Here is a 25229-nt window from a genome sequence, read left to right on the forward strand (position 1 = left end):
TATACACGTAAGTACATGGGGGACCCAGAATGCATGGTCCACCAGGGGTCACTTGAATCGACCACTCACACATCTAGCAGAACAAATGGCATGGTACTTAGTTTATCTTTGGGCGGCTGCAGGGAATAAGTAGGGAAAATGTTAAGACATGAGTAATTCCCAGGGGACGTGTCCTGGGGGACTGCATGGCTGCTTCTGACTCAGCCATCTCGTTGTTATAGGCTCTTGGACAGGTTCCCTAATGACACTGGGCCTCAGTTTGCACATCTGTAAGATGTCTGTAATAGTGGTAACCCTCTCATGGGAGGTTTTGTGTACTGAACAAGTTAATTCAGGAAGAGTTCCCAGGTGCACGAGTACTGCCCATTGGATACTATTGTTAGCTGGCGTCAGCGTATATGACACAAGAATTGCTACATGGGGACAGGCACATTCAATGAAGACTTCCCATGTGTTTGAGAGAGATTCTGCTATGTGCAAATTGTGATGTATAGCTGACCTCCCTGGTGCTGCCGCCTCTGCCACCTATGGCAGATAAAAAGTGTGGGCGTGTGGCCCTCTTTTTTGAAGTTACTGAGTCACAGGATCCTAATGGTCTGAAGTGTGAATTTCCTCTTCAAAGCTTGGTGTGACCAGGTATTTGTTGGCATGGAGCAGGCACCAGTGTGGCGAGGTTATCGCTTGTGAGGATGGTGTGTTGGGGAGCTGACGCCGTCTGGACTATTCACACATAAAGTCATCGCTCCACCTTGGGGAAGGCGTTGGACTGGCCCTTAATGCTAAGATCCCTGACACAAGCTCCACAAGAGTCTACTGAACTGCAAAAAAATAAGTGTGGACTGTGCCTCTGCAGGAACATAGTGCTTTCTTTTTGTTAAACAAGGAGCTGCTGGATTTTAGTTATTTAGGCCTTTGAAAGTGGAAGTGAGTTCCGTCAGCCCCTGCTCTGGTAGATGGGATTTTGACTGTGGAGCTTTATTTTAATGGGGAGGATTTGGTGCAGTTCAGGTTTTGGATATGAATACATGTTGAAGATGATGAAAATTCTCCAAGGCTTTTTAACAGGCATTCCTTTTACAGCTGAATTGTCAAGTTTTACTGTTTGCCTTATTTCTGTTCAGTACCATGTTGACGTGAGATGGTTTATTTACCTCCCAGTTTGTAAGGAAGATAGGCCAAAATGCATAGGATTCTCGCTTGGCATCATCACGTGTTAGAAATTGGAAGCATTCAACATGACCGGCCTTAAGAATTAGAGTTTTAAAAGTGTGCATAGTTGTCACATATCTATTTAACAAAATGCATTAGTAGTATAGTTTAATGTTAAATAGACTTGAATTCTAGAGCTGTCCTGACTGAAACATATTCATTACTTAGAAAAAGTAAAGAAGGGGCAAAATTGAGGAACCCAACATTGTGTGGCCCCTTTAACAAGCAGGTTAAGTAATTGTGGAGTTAAGTAACTGTAGCTGGGTCCAGCCTGCCTGCTCTTTTTATTTACCTGCATAGTTGCCATTTCTGGTTCTCTTCTTTCCTTCCTTTAGATCTAAACGTCTTGCTGGCGTCAGTTTCCTTTTGATTTTGCCTGTAGGAGTTCAAAATTTCTAATTTCTGCTGGTATTGGATGAATCTTTTAGCTTTTTTAGATCTGACAAGGTCTTAGGATTAGGATTGTAGAATCATGTTCAGAAGTGAGAAAGTCCTGTTTTCTTTTGGAAGATATTTTTGCTGGGTATAGAATTCTAGGTTAATAGCCCCTCTTCCTCTGCTCCCCTGTGGCGTTTGTTAAAGCTACTGCTCCACTGTCTCCTGGTTTGCAGTGTGTCTGGCAAGAAGTCTCCTTCTAAAGATGTTTAAAAATCTATCATATAATGTGCTTTGATATTGGGGTTCATAGAGCTTCAGTTTTGGAAAAATTGGAACTGTTATTTCTGCAGATATTTTTTATGTGTGTTCCTCTTCTCCCCTAGGGATTTCAGCTGCTTAAAGTTGTCCCATTGATGCCCTGTTCATGTTATTCCAATCTTTTTTCTCAACATTTCATCTTAGATAGTTTCTATCTAAAATCTGCAGACATGTATTTTTTACCTTAGACATTGTTTTCTTTAGTCTCTCTTGAGAAGTTAGATTTTTGTCTTGTTACAATCTTCCATGCTTCTCGTAATCGAGATTAGCCTTTGCTCTACCTGCTTGAGCATACGGAATGGAATCTGTAATCTGTTTCACTTACAGATCAGTTTGGATGGATTGATGTCCTTCTCCATATTTTCCTGCTGTTTTGCTTGCTCAGTAATTTCTTACTGGATGCCAGACAATGTAAATTTTCTTTTGTTAGGTTCTGGATATGTTTGTATTTCTCTTCATATTCTTAAGCGTCACTCTAGGTATGATTCAGTTACTGGGAAACTTTGAATCGTTAAGCTACCTTTGGTAGGTAGAGAGCAGTGTTTGGTGCAGGGGTAAGCTTGTCCAGCTACTGACCAGTATAAGTCCTTGACTCTTGCTCTCTGCGATCCGTGTACCATTTTGGCGAGGCACGATTCCCAGGCCAGTGTTCCCTCTGAGCTTTTGGTATTAGTACTGTTCACACATGGGTTTGCTGATTCTCAGGGAGTACTTGAGGACGGTGCTTCCAGAGATTTCTATGTGGCTCTTGCCTCCAGGACTCTGCCCTACACATTTCTTTCAATACACGGGCCACCCCAGACTCCTTCTCCTGAACTCCAGGATTCCTCTGGATTCTTCTTGAATTTCTTCTCTGTGTGCTCTGGCCTGGAAATCCTCTCGAGGCGGCCATCTGGGCACACAGATGCCCAGTGCTTTGTGGTAGGATGTCCATTGTCTTGTGTGGCTTTTTAGTTCTTTCGGGCAGGAGGTTAAGTCCTTGTTTCTCTGTCTTCGCTAGAAGCAAACGTTTCTGCCTATTCTTTGAATGTTGACTGAGAGAGAGTGAGAGAGAAATGCAACACAGGAAATGTAACTACCACGTTTGCCCTTTATCTTAGTCACAGTCATAACTTTACATTTAATTAGTCATCAGAAAAGAAAAAGTGAATTGCGTAAGCAGGCCCTGATGCAATGAAAAAGAAAAATTTCAAAATAAAGAAACAGTTGGCTTATAAAGAGAAAATCTCACTCCATCAGAGAGCCTGTGACTAGTAGAAATCCATCCTTTGAAGCTTTAGAACCTCTGTCTCTAAAAGGGGGAAGAATTGCCCCTTGTTGTAACATACTGTGCTAATAGATCTTACTTCAATCCTTATGAAACACTTGGAACATTTTATGGCCCCAGTTTTAGAGCACATTTCCTATCAATAGCAAAGTCTCGATTTGAACCCGAGTCTTCATGTCTGTGACGCTTGCAACTCGCCCACAACATCACGTCACTTTCCGTCAGGAGTTTTGCATGTAGATCTTACTATTTTCAGGTACTTTCTAGCCAACAAATTCCAGAAGGTGCTCCTTTGTGCCAACAGTATCTGGCCTGGCAAGCGGGACTGTGTTGGGTCAGTGCCACGCCCTCAGCACCTTCGTGCAGGGGACACCTCTGCAGCCCCTTGGATTATAATGTTCTCTGCCAGTGCTTGTGTTCCTTCTTGAATTGCAATAAATGGGAACATTTTCTTCATTGGAAACTAAGCAGTAAGTAGAACACAGTCAAAACTGGTTTGTTTTGAGCAAAACGCATTTACTTTTGAAATCATGTCTGGTGTCTTCTAGTATTAGAGGTTAGAGGTCATGCCTTCCCTGCTCACGGGCACGTGGGAGAGTCAGCCTGGATGTGAGAACTTTGGGGACCTAACTGTTCATTTCAGGGGACTGGGATGAGTTTGTGGGTTTACTGGATTGTTCCTACCTCCCTCCGGATGCCTGCTCTTCAGTCTGCACCCAGGTGGTGGGTTTGAGGAGCAGGAGGAAGAGGGTTGGCTCCTGAGGTGCTCACTCAGGGCTCTGTTCCACCTTGCCTGCTGTTCAGGTTGGGGAGAAGAGTTGGCATCTCTTGCTTCTCTGGCCATCAGGGGGGATCTGAAAGGCAGGTGGCCCCAGTCGGGGTGCAGAACGCGGCAAGAGTGTTTCCCACTGTGCCGAGGTTCTCACGGGCTGAGGTGCATGGGAGGTCTGTCCACCACAGGGTGGCACGTGCCGCTCACTCGTGGTCATGTTGAGACACACAGTCCCCTGGGCGGCTGTTCAGACCTCTCAGATCCCTCTCAGGAGTACTCTGCCCTTGGTAACCCAGCACGTTGGCCTTGGTTCAGGAGAGGCCCCGTCCCTGCTGTCCCCCATGGTGACAGATCCTGGCTGTGCTGTCTCCAGAACGGTGGAAGCTGCTCTAATTAATCAGCATAATGTCTGGCTGGCTTTGCACTTGACATCGCTTGTGGAGGGTCTTTGGGGTTTCCCCGTTTCCCCCTTCCTGTCTTGGAATTTTAACTCCCTGGCAGATTGTTACCTGTGTGGTGTGATTTGGGGGTTTCAGAACCGTCTTTAGCATTGCTTTGGTTCACAAGAAGCAGACCACTTTTCTCATTAATGAAGCATCCTTTGGAGCCATCTGTGTCTTCCTTCTCACACGTGAGGCCTCTTGACTCTGCACGTGGACAGTGTCCAGAGCTACTGAGCAACCCCCTGAGTGGAGGCTAAAGGAGCAGCTGGTCCTGGATCAGAGGAATTAAGGCTGGTGGTGTTTTGGGGGTGGCATAGGGTATGGTTGTTGGAGGAGGTGGAGGGTCATGTTTAAAAGAATATGGAACTGGGTAGGAGGAATTGAGGTGCCTTGATGATGGACCAAAATTGGGGTTTCCTTTATGGAATGTGCATAGATTTGTTTGGCTTAAGTGGCAGGATAGACGGCAGGTTCCCTTTGGGATGTTCTGTGTTTCTCGCTTTAGCAAAGACAAACTGTTACCACTCACGCTGGCATAGGCAGGGCTGAGGGCTCCTCTCTGTGCTTGACTTCACCCTGGGCCGAGCCCCTGCGTGCTGTCCTGGGTCGGATGCCTGTGATGCAGGACTGGAGGATGGTTGTCGCTTCTCAGCCCCAGTCCTGCTGACTCTCGCTGGCCTGGTCTTAAGGTCATGGTCAGGAGGCCGGGAAGTCGGGTGTGGAGGGCAGTGCTCCAGTGCTCCAGGGCTCCTGGCACCTGTGCTTACACGCCTCATCCCGATCCCTGCCCTTGCCCACGCCATGTCCAGGTCCCTGTCGGCTTTGTCAAGGCACATCCCTCCTTAGAGAGCCTTCCTGCTGCTTCTCTCCCTTTCCCCTTCTCCTTCTAGGCCCTGTGGCCCTGGCACTTGGCTTAGCCTCTGGACCTCAGCTCTGGCCTGGCATTGTTCAGTAGGTGCTCCCCCGCTGCCCCCAGGACAGGCTGCAGGAGGTCTGGGCTCTCACACGTTCTCTGAGGCCATTGTTCCTGGCACAGGTGGCACCTTCCACAGCCTCCTAGAGAGATGCTGGGGCCCTAGGTAGCACACAGGCATATGTAAACTGTTGTGCATCCATGCCTGATGGCCTCCTGATCTTAAGACAGGTGACACCGGGGTGGCGGCTTATCTCTAAGTGATACTGTGAGTGAGATGGTTTAAGGTGTGGCATGTTTTTTCTGCCACAATCTTATAACTGGGCCTTGGATTAAAAATCAGGAGAAGGAAAAATTTTAAGATTCTAGAATCATGTGGGCGGGCACTTCCTCTCCTTGGAGAGCTTCACCCAACTTCTCTTTAACTCCCCATGGGGGAGACAGTCTTCCAAGAGTTCCACCTTTGCAGGGCAGCTATGAGACATGCTTCATGTAGTAGTCCATTTAATTCTCACAGCAGACCCCGTGGGATAGGTCTTTGCTCATCATTCCCATTTGATAGACAAGGAAACTGAGTCACAGATGGGGCTGTGCCCAAGAGAGAAAGCGCCCAGATTATTTCAGGATTCAGTAAATGATTTCCACCCACCTCGAGTAACCCGGTGAGGAGCCACGGTGGATACTGATGGCTGAGAGAGGTGGAAGGCTTGCGTTTTCAAAACTTAGAGAGAGACCTGAGGATGCCAGGGGCTGGGCAGAGTCATGCCCGTCTAGTGGTCAGGAGTGGGGCCCGTGGGGATGCAGCGTCCAGGAGGGCTGATTTCTCCATCAGAAGTGGAGTTGTTGGGCCAGGTATCAGGCGAATCTAAGAGATGATGGATGAAGCCTCGTTTTGTGCTGCGGAGAGAAGAAGCAGAGAAGCAAATCGTTTCACATGTGGTGTGTTAAGTGCCGTGGAACATGTGACATCTGTGAGATGTGGGGCGGGGGGGGGGGGTTGTGGTCCAGGGAAGTTTGGACACCTACAGGACGGTGACACAAGCACTTTGTTTTTCCTTCTGTGACTCTTTCACTCTGAGTAGCCCCTAGGCGGCATGGAACAGCTCTTGTAACTCTTCGACAGAGGGTGTCAGGGTCGTCTCCTTGGCCATAAGAATGGGGGTGGGGACGGGGCGGCGGACAGGCCGTGTGTGTGTGTGTGTGTGTGTGTGTGTGTGTGTGTGTGTGCGCGCGCGCGCGCGCGTGCGCGGAGGGGGCTGCAGTCAGCTGGGCAGCTGGGTGCCATGGAGCTCCATTAATACTGCTGTGAGCGTGTTGGGTGCTGGGCCGCTTGCTCCCAGGAGGAGACCTGCAGAGCAGGGAGGCCCAGCGCTGGGGCCTGAACCTCTTGGCCCTCCTTGCGAGGGGCCAGCCTTGACACGTTTGTGCTCTAGAGCAGGCTGCTTCTGCAAGACCTGGTGTGCTTGGGTGCTTTACCAGACATGCCAGGAGGGCTGGGAGAGGGCAGGGTTTATTTACTCACTTCTGTATCAGTACATTTAAGACAAGAGGGTTATCTGGTATTTTGAAAGGGCACATGTGGTTGTTGGGACAAAAATGTCAGATCCTTGTCCAGTTTTGTATCTTGTGGAAGCCTCAGGGTTGACACGGAATTGTGGTTGATTTGCAGAGTCACCTGTAGAGAGAACAGGGTGGGCCCCAGGGACAGGCTTGTTGAAACAACCAACAGCCTGGTGGTTCTTGGAATTAAACGTGATAACATGTCTCACAGTAGGTAGGCTGAGATTCCTACAAAGAAATTGAGTGAAACGTAAGAGATGCTTGGCTAATTAGAAAGGGAATTGGGAAGTTGCCGTCGTGGCACAGCAGAAACAAATCCCACTAGGAACCATGGGGTTGCGGGTTCGATCCCTGGCCTCGCTCAGTGGGTTAAGGATCTGGCGTTGCCGTGAACTGTGGTGTAGGTCGCAGACTCGGCTTGGATCTGTCATTGCTGTGGCTCTGCCATATCCTGCAGCAGTAGCTCCAATTAGACCCCTAGCCTGGGAACCTCCATATGCCGCAGGTGAGGCCCTGAAAAGACAAAAGACAAAAAATTTAAAGATAAAAGAAAGGGAATCAGGGGCATTATTTGAATACTGTCACTGTTGTTTGCTGGTTTTGATTAGAAGGCTTTTAGAATAAATTTACTTTGATTCCACCCTTACTTGATTTTTAAAGTTATCATGTGGAGTTTCCATCGTGGCTCAGTGGCTAACGAACCTGACTTGTATCCAGGAGGACACAGGTTCTATCCTTGGCCTTGCTCAGTGGGTTAAGGATCCGGTGTTGCCCTAAGCTGTGGTCTAGGTCACTGACCTGGCTCAGATCCCACGTTGCTGTGGCTGTGGCATAGGCCAGTGGCTACATCTCCTTTTCGACCCCTGGCCTGGGCACCTCCATGTGCCATAGGTGTGGCCCTTTAAAAAAAAAAAAAAGCGTGGAATTTCCATTTTTAAGTGTCTGTGAAAGCACCACATCTCTGGCCTGGGTAATTTGAGGGTGGGGTAGCACCTTGTAGATGGAGGAACACAGGGAGAGGTTTTGGCATTGCGCAGTTCATTTTCAAACTTACTCTTAATGCTTAGCTTCCTAGAATTGTGTATTAAGCTTTTTTATTAGAAAAAATGGGCTCCTCTTTCCTTACCATGTTATTTTTTAATTTAATTTTATTTTTTTGTCTTTTCGCTATTTCTTTGGGCCGCTCCCGCGGCATATGGAGGTTCCCAGGCTAGGGGTCGAATCGGAGCTGTAGCCACCGGCCTACGCCAGAGCCACAGCAACGCGGGATCCGAGCCGCGTCTGCAACCTACACCACAGCTCACGGCAACGTCGGACCGTTAACCCACTGAGCAAGGGCAGGGACCGAACCCGCAACCTCATGGTTCCTAGTCGGATTCATTAACCACTGCGCCACGATGGGAACTCCCTACCATGTTATTTTTAATGCTAAAGAGGAATTCTGTTGAGAGAAGTCTTCCTAGATGCTCAGTTCTTGTGTGAATGCCAGCTCCCCGCCTGAGAAGTCGGCTCTTGGGTCTTGGTGTGAAGGAAGGAACAGGGGAACAGTGCATGTGTCCTCTGCAGGGTTAGAGGTTGGCAAAATGCTTTTGATTTAATTGGCCATTTGTTGTTTCTGAGGACAAATTTTCAGATACTTGTGGGAATGGGCAGCTGCTCCCAGAGTTTGCCTAGGATTCGTGGTAAGCGCACAGGCTTCTGCCACATGTGTTTGTTGAAGGAAAATGGTGGGACGTCATTCGAGGCAGTTTTTATCACTGCTGTGGCCATTTCCTTTTTCTGTTACCTCGGAGATCTGATTGCAGAGATGTCACTTCCACCTTCCATGCAAATGATGGTCTAGCTTGCTTTGTGGTTGCCACGGAAACTGGGTACCAGTTTCTTTCCTTCCTCTTATATCACAGCTCTTCCTTCTTTTCAATGTGAATGTCTCTGTCACGTGCTTTCGTCCTTCTTGCCTCCCCCCCCCCCCCCCCAAGGACAAAGGTAAACACGTCCCAGATCTTTTCAGTAGCACCTGACCCTCCTGGAGACACGTTTATCAGTTTGTAAGTCTTCTTGGGTGGAAATGGAGAGCACGCACAGAGATGCAGGTTCCAGATGTCTCCCATGAAAGGCACTAGATGCTGGGTTAGTGGGGGTTTGGAGTCACCTCGTTTTGCGGAGGGGTGGCAGCCATTAGTGTCACTTGTGGTTCACATGTGATTGCTTATGCGGGGGTTGTTAGACATGCCTTTTTATGCAGAATGTTCCTTGATGTCAGCATCTCACTTGGCTGCTTAGCTCGATTAAAAGCAGTGCACATTGTTGCGACTGAGATGGGAATAGAGTGTTCTCGATGCTGCCGCCACCCCCCCCCCCCCGCCCCCCTTCACTTCTGTGGTAGAATTGACTGGGTGGAGGGGCCCCTCTCAGCCAGAGATTCTAATCCGCCGGCCAGGGAGGGAGGGCAGCAGCAACCTGTGTGACTTGTCAGGGGTGAGCTTTTGGTTCATGTCTGCTCTTAGAAATTTAAAAGAGACAATAAATGCATTCTCCCTCCACCCCCCCCCCCCCCCCCAAGGTGGTTGTATATCAGGCAAGAATATTTTCTTACTTGCTTTAGGCTCAGTTGCTTTGATTTGAAACCTTCAGGGAGTGTAACCCCTTAAATGCTCTGCGAGGCCTGTTCCTCTGGCTTAAAGCCCCTCCCGCAGGAGGAGGGAGGAGCCAGAGTTTTTGGCGTGTGTTTGGATTGGTGGGGAATTGGGTGATCTCCGCTGTACAGGCAGCGATAAGGCTTTAAAAGGGCTGGGTCCTCTTCTCCCTCAGAGATGGGAACACTCTTGTTTTCCTTTGTATTCCGTAATGACTGGCAGAGTATCTGGTGTGTTTGTATGTTTTTGCAAAGGTTAACAAATTCTGAGAGTAGCCAAATAAAGTGTAAGGAGAGGAGATCTTCATAGAGGAGTTGGTCATATTTGAGACGCATATTTTCCTGTTTGGAATTGTGCAGATCGGTCATGCCGTCTTATCATAGTGGGAGGTAGATGCGGTGTGTGTACTTACGTGTCTGTCCCTGTTATGTGGTGTGTTGTTGACGTATTGCCCAGTTATTTGGTTTTTTTTTTTTTTTTTTTTTTTTGGTCTTTTGTCTTTTTTGTTGTTGTTGTTGCTGCTATTTCTTGGGCCGCTCCCACGGCACATGGAGGTTCCCTGGCTAGGGGTTGAATCGGAGCTGTAGCCACCGGCCTACGCCAGAGCCACAGCAACGCCGCATCCGAGCCGCGTCTGCAACCTACACCACAACTCACGGCAATGCCGGATCGTTAACCCACTGAGCAAGGGCAGGGACCGAACCCGCAACCTCATGGTTCCTAGTCGGATTCGTTAACCACTGCGCCATGATGGGAACTCCTATTTGTTTTGTTTTAAGGGGTTAGGAAAGAAAGGAGCAAAGTGGTTTTTGGTAGCAATGTAATATTCTTCTCTTTTATTCCCCTCTCCTCCCTTCTCTCTCTCTGGTTCCATAATACTTCCTGGGTCCAAAATTCCATATCCATCTGAGCAGAAACCAAATTATAACTTCTAAAATCATTCCTCAGTGCTTCTCTTGTGACATTTGCTTGGGATATAAGCAGGTGCCGACTTCTACTTTCACCGCAGGTTTTGGAGTCCTCAAACTACTCCTGTATGAGGTCACTGAATTTCCATCGGCCGTCATTAATTAGGGATGCCACGTGCCAGGGCCTTCTTGCGTGGAGGCCCTGGGGTTGTTCCTGTGGTGCTGGCTTGATGTCAACTACTGTTTCCTGGTATCTTTAGAATTTTGAGACATTTAAAGTCATTGAATTCTGTGATAATAAATATTATTCTCTATAATGATGGTAGTAAATACATGGGGTATTTTTCCTGTTATCCTCTCATTTTGGTTTTCCCAAGGGTCGAAGAAGACCTAGCTTTTGCTTATTGTGTTCTTGGGGTTGGGTTTTTGAAGAAAATTTCTGTAAAGTTCGAAGAGCACAGATAACCACAGAAAGCTTTGGTTATGTAGAATTGGCATTAAAGTCAATTGCTGGTATCTGCTAGGTATAAAATGTAGACGGATTGAAAATGTCTAAAAGGAAAACATAAGCTAGGTCATAAAAATAAATCTTTGCCCTGTCGTTCATACTCAGTTTCAGACATATTTGGAAATGAGTGGAGGCCTTTTGCGATGTTGCTTCTTTGCTGTGAAGTACTCTTCTGTTGAGTACATAATACTAGTATAATAGGCCAGGTGCTTTACTGACTCGAGTCAATTGTTCCTTGATAATATAATGAAAACATAACACGAAGCATGCATTTGCTTGTCTGATGTATTATGATGTAAAGCCATTTATTTAGCGGTTGTTGGTTTTTTTCTTGTCGAGGGCCATTTTGGTCCTGTCTGCTTGTCTGGGGAAGGGGCATTCTTCCAGGTCAGAGCCCACCTTGGCTCCCTTGCATTTTGGGGAGTGAAGGTCCATCTGCAGAGGAGGCTTCTAGTAACCACGAGCACCATGCAGGCCAGGCTTGGGGGAGACTCGGCGAGGACCCTGTGGTTGTGCTTGGATTACACCTTTCTTTTTTCCTGTTCACTCGGAACTGTGCAGGATGGGATTCGAGCAGTTTTAACATACACGCTTTTTAAGTCATTCTTTCTCTAGAACGTGATTACAAATTTGTTCAGCCTATTAATGTAATCCTGCCCTTGCTCGAGAGCTGCGTGGCATCCGTTGGGACAGTCTGCAGAGGGTTTGTTCTGTGACCTGCTGGCGGCTCTGGCAAATGCTGTTGTGGAACGTGGCCTGCCCCTTGGCCTGTCTGGAGCTTGTAGCTACTCCCTATGTAGGGAGTTAATTTCTCTGCAGATTCTCATCTCTTAGGCCTCCTTCTGTCCCGTCTCATGGAACAAGGCTGGGAGGAATAGACCCCTTATATAGAGATCGTCTGAATGTCAGACCATCTCGGTCTATAGATGAGAAATCTAAGGCTTAGAGCTGGGTGCTGAGCGTCCTCCCAGTGAGAATGTCTGTGAATCATTTAGAAACCATGTAGAAACCAAAATGGGTTGTTGATCTTTCCCAAACAGCCAAAAACTCTGTGTGTCTCCTGAAAGGGGCCCTCTTGCTGAGGTGGGGCTGCTCTTAGATGCAAGAGGAGGGGGAGGCAGTACAGCTTTGTCTTTGGGCTGGAGACCTGTGTGTTCTGAAGGTCAGGAAGAGCGAAGCCAGCAAGCACTCGGAGGCTTGCTCATTCTCGCCACCTCTGGTGCAAGCGTGTGCTTCCCCCACTGCTCAGGGTTCTTGGTTCCAGCCTCAGGTGGGCAGGGCAGACCTGAATCCCTGTTGGAGGACAGACGTTTGCCCTCGCCCATCATCGTCACTCCCCAGGGTTTGCTGGGTTAGAGACTTTACCATTCATACTTAAAACAGTGAAATTTGTGTACAGAGAAAAAGTATTTCAGAACTTCACCGAAGCAGTTTAAGAAATGAAGAAACAGAGATGTCAGTCTGGAAGTGGCCCCAGGGATTTCTCAAAGTGGTTCTGTCTCCACCGTTAAACCTTAATCCAGGAACATAGAAACTGGCTTTTGTCAAAACCCTCTCAAGCCAGGAGCCACTAAAGACACAGCAGTGGGAATGGACGCACGTCTCTTATTAAAGAAAACCAGCCTGGGCGCAGGCGCGCCTGGCCAAGTGAGCAGTTAGCCCTGCGGTGAGCAGTGCCCGTGGGTTTGTGCTAAGCCAGCCAGGACCCACAGGTCACATGGCATCCCCGCTATAGCGCTGCCTTTGAAAGTTGAATTTATCCAAAAGTGAGAGGAGAAGTCTGATTTAAAGATGACTTTGGACTAAATTGGTCTTGTTAATTTAAAATAGGAAGAAGATCTTTGATGCTGGTTGCCTCACCAACGAGACGCTCTCCACGTCTAGCAGTGGGGGCAGGGTGAATGCCCTTGTGAGCTGGTGCGGTGGAATGAATGAGCACAGGCTTTGGAATAGTGTGGAGGCTGGCTTGGCACCTGTGCGCTTAAAAGCTGCCGAGCCTCCGTTTCATTGTCTGATAAATGGCAACCACAGGACCTTTTAGAGCTGGCTCTAACTCAGTGGTTCTGACCTGAGCCTGTAGGAAACCACCTGGAGGACTTGTGAAAACAGCTTCCTGGGTTCCACCCCCAGAGTTTCTGATTCAGTAAGTCTGAGAATGTGCGTTTCTAATGAGTTCCTAGGCACTTCTGATGCTGTTGGTGGGAGGATCCCATGCCAATGCCCAGAGCTCGGATGACCCCTGCCCTCAGCGCCATACATGATTTGGCGTGCCTGGCATAGACCGTCAGTAGTGCACATCCGTCCTCTAGAGTCGCCGTGCGAGGGGAGCGATGGTCCCCGTGGTTAAGACTCAGCCTTCATCAGGCATTGGTAGCGTTTGCTCCCGAGGTGCTTGATCCCACAGCAGTGTTCTCCCCGTGCTGCTGCTTGATGGTTTGTGTGACTCCTTTAGGTAAGAATTTAAATGAACGAATTGATTCTGCTCTGCTTTGGTGAGCTGTGACCATCTTGCTGCTTTCTGGTTTGTGTTCTCCTTTGAACAAACCTTCACTCAGACCCACAGGTGAAACATGGCCCCATCTCCTTCCCAGACCCGGAGTTGAGGCCTCCGCCCATCTGTTGGGCCTGCTTGAGGTGACACCTTTTTAGACCTTTTCCTTGATCTGTCCCCAAACGTTTCCTTCCTGAGCTGGTTCATCTGCTTGCTGCAGCAGCACAACCGCCATGTCTTTCCTCCGCTCGCGGTTTATTTGAAATTATTTATAGACTGGTCGCTGGCTGCCCGCCGCCTCCTCCCCACCCCACCTTTTTCTTTAGGGTGTAATTGTACTTAAGGTAGTTGCTCTTGTGCCCAGGCCCTACCTAAGGGCTTGCTGTCTGAGTGGAAGTATCTTCCTGCCACAGATCTCTCACCGAGGCAGGCAGTTGGGTGGCCTTTGCAAGGGACTGCGGTGGGCTGCCTTTCTGTAGGATGTTGCCAACTGCCCGTGGTCACAGTAGGCGCTGCCCCCTTCGGCCAGGTAGGCACCCCACACTGATGGTGGGGTGGCAGGTCTGGGGTGTTTGCAGCTCTTCTTTCTGGGCTGTGCAGAGGGCGGTCTGGAACAGTGCCTGGTCGCTGCAGGTTACTTCTTTGGGGTTATACCTGGTGCTAATGGCTGGCCTTCTGGCTGGCAATGCAGCACCCATCACACCCTCCCGTTCTTAGGACTCAACCCTGAGGCCCTTCTACGTGTGAGTTGGTGTGCGTGGGGCAGAGGGGGGAGGGTGAGACTGTACACACGTAGGTGCCAGTGAACCTCTCCTTCTCTCCCTGACTTCACACGTTTCAGTTTGCACGGGATTTAATTTCTACCCAGCGGGGGATCTGCCCGTAAAATACACACACCTCCACAGGTCTGTCTCCACCTTTGAGTGTGTGCCCAGCGGCCTCTGTGTTTTGTAAAAGTAGGTTGTGTTTTAGACCAGAGGAGAAGAGATGGCACCAAATATCTCCCTGGCGGTCTCTTGGTGTGTGGAATTCATGCTTCTGGTCATGCTGGCTGTGAAGGGCAATTCCATGTACTGATGAACATTTTCTCCGTGGCTTATCCTTTAACGTGAAATGTGTTGTATTTTTAGCCAGTGGGTTTCTGTGTGTGTGTGTGTGTGTGTGTGGTGAGGGGGGGTTCCCAGAGAGTGTTGCATAGAGATTGGGATGGAGCCAGTTCCCACAAGGAGATGCCGGGCAGGAGGGAATGTCACAGAAGTCTTTCCAGGACACACAGGGTCAGCTCTCATCTGTGTTTAGCTTAACCACTGTCAAGTGCGGATAGGAATGCCTGGGTTTAGTCACCATGACAACAAGGCTACTCCCTGCTCCCTGCCTCTCAACAGGAAGTGAACCCATTCATTTGTCCAAGTGTCTCAGAGTTCCTTTATGTGCATTCCATGGAAGGTTAATTCAAGAATTTTGACAGAGTGTTACTATGTGTTCTCTACAAGTATTCAGTGGTGGCTTAATCCTGTTCGCATCACCAAATACTCTTCTTGAGCCCCTGTTTCCTCATCTCTCAGAGGGCGGGCAGAAGATGGATGGTCAGCCATAGAACAGGGTTTCTCAACTTTCTGTTTCTGGGGCCTAGAAAGAACCTTTCTTTTCTGGGATGTTTCTTTGAAATTTTGTGGTCTGTCTTAATAACTGAAATTTTTTCTTGCTATCCTATAAATAGATTTGGGCTTGTTTGTAACAGAAAAATGCTTTTAAATTACCTCCAAGTTAAATCTTTAATTCTGGCTAGTTTATTTTAAATTTTCTAGATGTCACGTTATATCCGGATGTTATTCGTCATTCTGCCTACGCCCACCCCACCCCACCCAGCTTTATTGAGATGTAATTGCCATTAACAGTGTGTAGAGGTTAAGGGGTACTACCCGATGATCTGGCATGTGCATATATTACTGTTAGGTCCCCAGAAACTTAATCATCTTGTAACCGGAACTTTTTCCTTGATCACGTACACACACACACACACACACACACACACACACACACACACACACAAAACCCTAAACTACTCTCTGTTTCTGTGGGTTTGGTGTTTTAGATTCCACGTGTGAGTGAGGTTGTGCAGTATTTGTCTTGGTCTGACTTAGCCTGGTCCCCCGGCAACCGTCCATGTTCCGTAAGTGGCAGGATTTCCATTTCTGTGGCTGAGTACTATGTCGTTGTGTATTCATACCACGTTTTCGTTTTCCATTCAGCCCCCCGCTGACTCTCGGCTTCCCTCTCTTGGCGGTGCTGTAAAGAATGCTGCGGTGAGTTTGGGATTGTAGCTATCTTTCTGAGGTAGTGACTTCATTTCTTTCAGATAAACACCCAGAAGCGGAATTGCTGGATCATAGGATAGTTGTGTTTTTGAGTTGTTTCCCAGATCTGGCTGCACTGGTGTACCTTCCCACCGCTGGTGCCTAGGGGTCTCTTTTCTCCACACCTTGGCCAGAACGTGTTTCTCCTGTAGTTTTTCCCAGTGTAATGTTTTTCTGTGTTTCCATGTCACTTAAGAGGAATTCAGTTCGTGGAAGAATGAGGCTGGGGGGCAGTTTAAGTCCCCCCACTTTGGGGTCGATGGCTTCCTTCTGCAAGTCCCGCAAAAGGTCTGGCTGCAGCAGTGCTGGGAGCTCTGAATGGACCCGGCCCTAGCCCCCCAGGCCCACCCCCTCTGCTCGCCCAGGATGGTTTTACGGTTTTATTGTTGAGCTAATCAGCATGGAAGGGCGTGTGCAAGGCTATCTTGGTAGTTGTTTGCTTTGAGTAGCGGGGTCAGGAAGGAATACTTTGTACCTTTCTTCCTGGAAAGTCCTTTTCGGGTGAAGGATTGGTTCCCAAGCCTGTTTTGACCCCAGAGGGAAGTTGATTCAGGCGCTGGCAGGAAGGGACTCTAGTGTAGCCCAGGTCATGGTTTATGTTGTCCTGCTGTGACTAGATGAGGCTGTGCTTCAGGAAACCCAGGCTTCAGGGAAGGTGGGCCGAGTGGTTGCCTGTCACTGGGCGGATCTGCCTCAGTTTCCCTCCAGCTCTGGCAGGGCTCACGCCTTCCCTTGTGCAGTTAACAGCCTGCCCTAGTCCTGTCCTTTGTTGAAGGGGGAACTGAAGGAGGAGAATGTAGATGTGCTGAGTTTCCTGGCTTGAGTCTTCCTGTTGAGTCATTGCCTTACTCTTCTGTGAAATGCATCTACAGTTTTCCCTGCTCACTGAGCAGTGTTTTCATTTCATGAGTCCTACCTTAAATTCATTGGTGGCTTTATGATTCTAGAACTGAGGGATCTTGGAAATCCAGACTCGGGAGCTCTAACTTACCTAACTGCACCAACAGCTCCAACAATGCATCCTGTTTCTACTGGTAGTACTAATTCCTGTAATATTTTCTGTTTTCAGAATCCTTCACCATTGGAGTTCCTGCTGTGGCACAGTGGGTTAAGGATCTGGTGTTGCCACGGCTGTGGCATAGGTTGCAGCTGCAGCTCAGATTCAGTCTAACAACAACAAATTAAAAAAAAAAAGAAAAAAAACCCAACAAATTAAAAAAAAAAAAAAAGATTCAGTCTGGCTGGGGAGCATTCATATGCTACCGGTACAGCCAGGAAAAAAAATCGTGTAGCATAAAAAAGAAAACAAAGAGTCATGTGTGGGGGAACCCCGGTGAAGTTAGATTGCTGTACTCTGCGTCTCAGATGAAAAGCCCATTTCAGAAAGCTTGGGTTAGAAATCTAAGATGCCTAGCATTGTGTGACATAGGAGACCAAACAAAGATAAACTTGAGGAAGGAGCCCCAGTGGAAGGGACAAGCTGGGGAGGCGAATGCCCCTTCTGCACACCGGGAGGTTCCCATGTCCACTTCTGAGCGTCTTTTCTGGGTGTGCGGTTGTGATCTCTGGTCTCTGAGGGCATTTTGGACGGCATGGAGAGAGGCAGGAAGCTCTCTCTAAGTGTCCAGCTGGAAATGTTCTCCTAGAGGCTCATTTACAAATTGCTGGAGGTGCGGCCTCCGACCCTGCCCAAGGCTGATGGATGGCTGCGAGCGTGGTGTTTGGCGTCGTATTGACACAGTGGAAGACGGATGCCTCTTTGATCAAAGGGAGACCATTAGGGCATGTTTCGGCTGGTGGAACTGAAAAAACTCCTTCTAGAGAGAGTAGTTCCACGCCTCCTGGCCCCCTGGCCTGCTGCTCGCATCTCGATGAACAGGACTCAGATGTGGCCGCTCGCTGCTGTGGCCTCTGCCGAAGCCAGCTGTGTGGAGGCTTGCTCTCAAGTGGCTGCTTTCTCTGAGTTACTCAGTGCGTTGCAGAGGCATTCTTTCCGGGAAACCTCAGCATGTCCTGGGTTCTGACCATCTGGGAAGTCACGACGGTTTATCTCTCTCCTGGCCCCCTCCCTCCAGGGCGTCCTGGGCTCTGCCTTTCCCTGCAGAGGTGGCCAGCCTGGTGGGATGGTGGCATGTAACCTGAGAGCGACCATGCAGGAAGTCCCCTCAGCTAAGCGCCTCCCGCTGCACCTGAAGTGGCTTGATCGCTTGGGGCTGGGCAGTGGCACGGGAGAGACGGGGCCACGGGAAAATAGCACATCTGCTGATGGGAAGCGTCACAGAAGTGGGTTGTTTCTCATGTGGCAGGACCAGGGAAGCTAGGTTAAAAGATAAGATTTTGGAAGTGTGGTCACTTCTCAGCTTTTAGCTCATAAATTCTGTTGCTGTTCCCTTTGCTTATTGGAGCTTTCCACCCTTCCCCTCACCTCCCACCCAGCTTCACACTTTTTTAAGGTTATGTAGAACTTTTGGACTCTCTCCTATTTCTTTCCCTCTTTTCCCTTTTTGTTCTCCGTCCTTCTCTCTCTCTCTCTCTCTCGCTTTTCTTTTTTAGGGCTGCACCTGCGGCACATAGAGGTTGCCAGGCTAGGGGTCTGATTGGAGCTACCACTGCCTGCCTTCGCCACAGCCACAGCCATGCCAGATCTGAGCTGCATCTGTGACCCACACCACAGCTCACGGCAACCCACCAAGATCTTGAACCCACTGAGCGAGGCCAGGTATCAAACTTGCAACCTCATGAGTACTAGTGGGGTTTTTACCACTGAGCCACAGCCGGAACTCCGTCCTTCTCTTTTGTACTGTCACACAGAGATAAGTGGAGCCGGGTCATGCTGAGGCCTTGTGATGGCACCCGTGACAGATCTGTGGGCTGTGGCCTTCTTGGGAGGGGATAAGCTGACCTGTGGCTGTATCATTTCCTATTTCTCGAAAATGGGCGCGAGCAGGAGGGATTAATGAAGGGTTTAATTGAACAGGAAGTCTTTCAGCCCTTTGGAGTTGCTGCAGTGATGCGTACAGCTTGGGTATTAGGTATGAGAGGTTCGACTTGTCTCGCGCAGTTTCCTGGAACTCCGTGGGGATCAGACCTTGTCAGGGCACTCGAATGTTACAGACCGGAAGGGCGTAATAGTCATTTGCAGCACTGGGTGGAGGGGAGGCTTGTTTGGGTCTCTGCATACCACCAGTCTTGCCTTCTGCTACTGGCCTTGCTCAAATCCTTTGGAAATCCTTGGGAGCTATGTTTATACCGTCTCAGCAAATGCAAATACAGTATTTCTGGAAAGCGGGGATAGGTCACTCAGTTTATTAATGGCTGGGTTTTGTTGGTTAAATGGCTGTAAGGTAAATACTTGATGACAAGGCCCCTTCTGCCTCTGGGGCTGACTTTGTCCTCTTGGTGAAATTCTCATTTGGGAATTAAGGGAGGTCTAGTCAGAAAACTTTCTCTCCAGACCCCTGAGAAGGTTCTTTGAGCCACGCACAGTTTCTGTGGTGGATGTGTGTGTCCTGCAGACATTCTGAGTCTCTGCTTGTCATCTGCTGCCACCCGCAGACATGACCCTTTTCCACTTGGTGCTCGTCCCTGATGTCAGATGGAGGGGCTGTGAGTTCTCAGCCTGGGACTTCCACAAGGCTGAAGAGGACGCGCTGGGGGGACTCTTATACCCACAGCCCCCTTTTTATGGAGGTGTCTGAGGTCCCGGGGTGGGTGTTAGAGTGTAAATGTGGGGGACTGTTGCCCTGGAATCGGCCTCCATTCTCCTGGCCGGTCTGGTTTGATGCAGCAATGCCATTTGGAAGGAGGTTTCTGCCTCCTGGTCTGACCTCGTGCAACCTCGAACATTGGTAGAAATTCAGTGTCGCTTTAGGGGATGCTAGGTATTGTCAGAAAAGAAAGTGATTTCTCAGAGTTCCTGTTGTGGCGCAGCGGAAACGAATCTGACTAGGAACCATCAGGTTTCGGGTTCAATCCCTGACCTTGCTTAGTGGGTTAAGGATTCGGCGTTGACATGAGCTGTGGTGTAGGTCGAAGACGTGGCTCGGATCCCATGTGGGTGTGGTGTGGGCCAGCAGCTGTAGCTCTGGTTTGACCCCTAGCCTGGGAAACTCCATGTGCCGCAGGTGCGGTCCTAAAAAGCCACAACAACAAAGAGAGAGAAAATGATTTCTATGCCATGGCTTCTTTTGCCTCCTTTGAATTGATACAATTTCCAGTGTTTTTATTTAAACTTCTGTCCCCTGTTGTGTCTGCTGGATCTGTCATGGCCGCCTCCAGTGACACTGAGCCTGCCTGGGCTGAGTCTTGAGTCTGGATGCTGCCTGAGCACCTGTTTTCCATTGGGAGAACGTCCCATTACTCCAGGATCACAAAGCACAGACAGTGAAAAGGAGGATGATGGCTCTTCCTGTATTCGTTAGTGATGAGCAGATTCTTTAATTATGGTCATGGGTCCTCATCTCTTGGCAGTTGTCATAAAGACCTAGACCTCTTTGATAAACATTCAGGAAGAGACCCTGTGTGGACGTGAGCATCTCTTTGTCATGGGACAGACTCTCACTCAGCACTGGGTTGGTGGTAGCCTCATTAACACCCATATGTTGCAAATGACACGTGATTATGTTCAGCCTGCTAAAGAAATTTCTGTCGGAGTCCTCCATGATTCTGAGTGAAGGAAGCATGTTAGGACATGGTGCCTTGCTTTAATTTTGCCTTTTCTTACTTTTCTGAGTGGTACTAAATCACTTTTGAGGGAGGGATGTATTTCAGAAAACAGTCCAGTGGATTTTAGCCCTAGGTATATTGTCAGCATATAAAATGTTGAATTGTGAATTGCTGTTTGTTTATTTTCCATAAGCAGGCAGGGAACTTGAGTTGTTCCTTATTAGCAAAGGGTATTGCTAATAAAATTGTTCATCTCCTACTTGATGTAAACCGTGGCTGGTTTCTTAGCTGGTGTCAGATTTTAGCGCACTCCTAAAAATTGGTTAATGCTTAGACTTGTCATAGATGTGTGAAAGTCAGAATTCCCCCCTTTCTTCAGGGGCCATCCCCAGACTGGTGACTGAAGACTCTCTACTGCCATCTATTGGTGCTTGTTGGCTACTTCATGGGATTTCCAGTGGGTGGGGAAATTGTCCAGAATCCCTTTTCTATTTGCCAGCCTTTAAATATTACAGTCCTTACTGTCCTAGAGGCAGAGGATGTGAGAAGCTGAAGGAAGCCTACTCCGTATTTTTCAGGGACTCATTGGCCTTCTGAGCACTGCCTTTGTGCTTTGGTCTGTCCTGTGGTGATGAAGTTTCGAATCTTAACCCATTGTGCAACTCCGTGGAGAATGTTTCTGGTGGCAAAGCCCTATAGGATCGACTCCTCAGACTGCTTCCGATTCTGCTGGATTTTTTTTTTTTTTAATGAATGAGCTGTGCAGCATTGCAGGATGAACTTCTTGTTTTAACTTTTGTTAAAGAACGAAGGAAAATGTGGTTCTTGTCTCCCAGAATCATTCACTTGTCCCAGCTGTCGTCTCTGCCAGGATTTGAGGAGTTCTCTGGCAGTGTGTAGCCGGGTATTGAATAACCTAAAATTGAGAAACTGCTGGGGGTTTTGTTGAAATAGTATTTTTAAAAACAAAATTGGCAGCCCCATCTGAAGAGAGAATAGAAAGACAGATCAGCATTTCAACTGGCTCTTTGGGGCTTTTACAACTGAATGTACTTTTGATAATTTGTTCACACCTTGTAACTACAATAGTGTATTAGGAATTTCTTTGGCCAGATCCCGGCTGGATTAAGATTTTTAACTTCCATGTGTTGGCCCTCTGACTTGTGTTACCTTTTTTTTTTTTTTTGCTGTAAGATACAGTTTTTGCTCAAGACCGCCCTGAACCCAGCAGTCTTTGTGGAGAAGAGCATTTGCAGCTCCTAGATCCTGCAAATGGTTTGGAGTTGGATTCCTGAAAAGAAGATTATGCTGCCTCGAGGTGCCAAAACTGGTGGCTTTCCACTGGTGTAAGCTATAGCGCATATGACACTTGTGACTGACAGAACAAAAGGGCTTTGTTGCCGCTTTAATTGTTGATTAATGATGATCCGTCTCAAATTTGACATGGTTGCTTTCTAGAACACAAAAGAAGTCAATGTCAAATACTTCCTTGATCATGACAGAGTCAGGGTTTCCAGGCAGCCTTGGTTCTTTGACATTTCAGGATGCTGCATCAGACTTTAAAACAAAACCAAACCAAACCCCACATAATGGCATCATTTTATTACCGGGATCAGAAGTGGTTCTGCATTTTACTTCTCATACCATGTGTGTGGGTTCACCTCTAAATCCTGTTTGTCTGGGGAAGATGCAGCATGTGTCTTGCAGATATTTTGTGCTTTTGCTCTTCTCCTTTCTCTCTGATGCCTGCTTTCTGAGGGAGTGCAGTATTTGTGAGCCATTGGAATGTCTTGCGGGGGTGGTGATGGTGTTGGGGTTGCAGTGCTCGCCTTCTTCTTGGCTTTTTGGTGATGAGTATATTTCTAAGTGGTTCGGTTAGCCTTCCTCAGGATATCTCAGCGTTTTGAAGGAAGTTCAGGTGTTTTTTAATATGAGTGATTTTAATCGGAAGGATTAGGTCATAAGGAAGCAGCGTATAGATGATATTGTTGTTAGTAGTTTAAGGGAATTATGGAACAGCTTTTGGAATTGTGCCATCTTTTAAAAACATCTCTATGTAATTTTTTTTTTCCAGCCCTGCCTTCTGAAGTGCAAGGCAGCATACGTATCTCACAGTCTGAAAGTTAACATGTTTGCTGTTTTGCCTGACAACCTGTAGTTAGGAAGAAGCAGGCGCTAGTAGTCTTTAGCAACACAGGCATTTTGGAGATGTAGGTTTTTATTTCCTGCTTGGCACAGGCAAAAAAGATCAGTACTGGAATTCTAAACGAAAGATTCGTCTAGAATTATGAGATCATGATGCAAGAGGAATTATTATTACAGGAATTACTATATTCAGGTTTTATAGGTGAAATCAGAGAAGATGGGAGCTAGCGTGGGTCTCAGTTTTTTCCTTTTCATAGAGGAGGTCGGTCCCCGCTACCCCCCATCTCCTGTCCCCTGAGGAAATAGAGGCCCAGCTTGCCCAAGATGACAAGTTCATTGAACCAAAGCATCCAAGGCTTTGTGATCCCACAGTCTCTTCCTGTACCTCTCTGACCAAGCAGAACTTGATAAAGATTTGTGTTGAAGGGATTCAACCAAAAAAATACTTCCTTTAGGTAAATCCGGTGAATAGCAAACTTTTCCTCTAAATAGCTGGCTCTGTAATTTAATTAAGACAAGTGCTGCAAATATTTAACATCCTGTGGTTTTTAGAGTAAACAAACGATTTCATCTGTTGCTATGGAAAGCAAGAAATGAGGCCTCTGATCCAATATGGCGAGATCTCCAGAAATACCATCAAGGAGGAGTTCCGGGTGACAGACCTCTTCTCTGGGGGCCTCTGACCTCCCTTTTCTGTGTCTGGGTGAAGTCCTCCCACCCCAGGAGACAGACACCCATTGTTACCGAGTTGCCTGGAGTTGGTTTCTGCTAGTCGCCTGGTGCCCTTGAGGATGTGTTTATTTTCTCTTTACTATACAGGATGTTTACAACCATCCTTTGTGGTTGGCCCACAACTGCACTTGCATTTGAATTTGGTGGGCAGCTTGCCCTAGGCAGGGGATATCCCCTGCCCGACCCCCCTACAACCTCACACACACACACGCACATACGCACATGCACGCACACACACTTGTTTCTTTGACTAGCTGCCAGGTTTGTACTGTGTGTGTCTGGGGGTTGAATAAAGTGGGTACTTATTTAGGGGATGGAAACACAGGAAATTTTTTTTTTTTTCCCTTTTTTTGAGTAAGCCTTTCAGCAAGTTGGCAAAGCTTCAGGCCCAGCTCCCACACCGGCACAAAGGGCCTGGCTATGCTGGTCACTCTGCATTTGCCAGACACTTGGCGTTGTCTTTTTTTGAATGAACACACACTCTGCCCTCCCACTTCCCACACATGCACTGCTCTTTGTTTCCTGTTGGGACTGGGATGCCATCTAAGTAATTGGATTTACCAGCTTACGTTTTTAATATTGAATATTAAGTTAATAAGATGGTCTTTGGGCATACATGTCCCTCCACGAGGACCACCTGGGCATTGCTTTACACCACCCGGCCCTCTCACTCCTGCTTTGTCCTGCGCCCTCCTTGGGTTTGTAAACTATCAAAAATCCTGGACAGAAATGGAATTTAATTAACCTAGAAATTGCTGCTGTGCCATACTTAGGGCTCCCCCGGAGATGGAGTGTACAGATAGCAATGAGCTGGTTAGCTCTGCTCTGTAGATGACCCCAGAGGAAACCTGGAGACACAGTGCTACCCCCTCTCGAGGCCGGTGATGGCAGGCTGCCCGGGCAGCTTCGCAAGGCAGGAAGGGGCGCGGGGGCGGGGGGGCACAGAGAGCGTGTCACAGAACAACATGGTATTTGGCATCGGACTCGCTCAGCTACCAGTGGGCTTTCTTCTCAAGCCCCGTCTGGTGAGTTGTTTGTGAACTTGGATAATAGTGGTGGTGTTTATCTTGGTCTGCTGCTTTATTCCTGTAAAGGTGCTAAGCTTTTTTTTTTCTTTTTACCTGAATATGAAATGTATTTGAAGATGATATATTTGGGTAAAATTTTAACTGATTCAGTAAGTGAACATTCCTTTGGCTGTGGACCCTGATGCCACCTCACCAAAGGCTTCTTCTGTGTCTGGGGTGTGGGGGAGAAAAGAGGAAAAAGATGGAGGGGGGCTCCCCCTCCCGCCAGCAGCTTATCTGGAAGGACAGACAGCGCTGGGCTCTTGTGTGTGGGTGAGGGGCAGGACCCTCCCTCTGGGCCCTGCAGGTCGTGGCCCAAGGACGGCAGTGCTGTGTGAGGGCAGACATGTGGAACACAGTGGCGTGCCTCGGGGTGGGCTGGGGCCCGCTGCGGCCGTCCCGGAGCCAGACCCCGACCTGAGCTGGCTTTTGTTAGATGAGGCTCCTCGTGAGCAAGGAGCTCAGGACGTTCTTTTATTTAAAATTTTTTTGGTGCATTTTTAGACTTGGAGTGTAGTTGATGTATGTTGCTTGGTATTAGTTTCAGGTGCCCAGCAGAGTGACTCAGTTATAGGCATAGGTTTTCTTTTTTCCCCTGTAGGTCATGACAGATCATTGAGTAGCGTTCCCTGTGCTGCACAGTGGGTGCTTGGTAGTCACCTGCTTTAGATACCCTGGTGTGTGTATGTGCTATTCCCATCCTCCTAATTTATGCCTCCCCCGGGGATGGTGGTGCGGGTAGAAGTTGTGCCCACGTGGGCAGACTCTTAGTGACGCTGAATTCCATTCGACCTCTGGGGATACTGGGATGGCCAGTATCTTTCCTGGGAGCAGAACCACAGGCCTCTCCTGTTGCCATT

At 48.2% G+C, this 25229-nt stretch overlaps 1 protein-coding gene across 11 annotated transcripts in view; it reads left to right on the plus strand.

Annotated features, from left to right (window-relative positions):
* Positions 1-25229, plus strand: part of JARID2 (jumonji and AT-rich interaction domain containing 2) — a 243962-nt gene that overhangs the window by 155498 nt on the left and 63235 nt on the right. The window contains exon 1 of one of the 11 annotated variants that reach the window (XM_047796202.1): positions 13710-13932. The exons of the other annotated variants lie outside the window; for them this stretch is intronic. The gene's annotated coding sequence lies outside the window, so the exon portion shown is untranslated. Of the gene's footprint in view, positions 1-13709; positions 13933-25229 lie in introns of those variants that run through there. 11 annotated transcript variants of the gene reach the window in all.

Source organism: Phacochoerus africanus, chromosome 9, assembly GCF_016906955.1.
Source record: "Phacochoerus africanus isolate WHEZ1 chromosome 9, ROS_Pafr_v1, whole genome shotgun sequence".
NCBI lineage: Eukaryota > Metazoa > Chordata > Mammalia > Artiodactyla > Suidae > Phacochoerus > Phacochoerus africanus.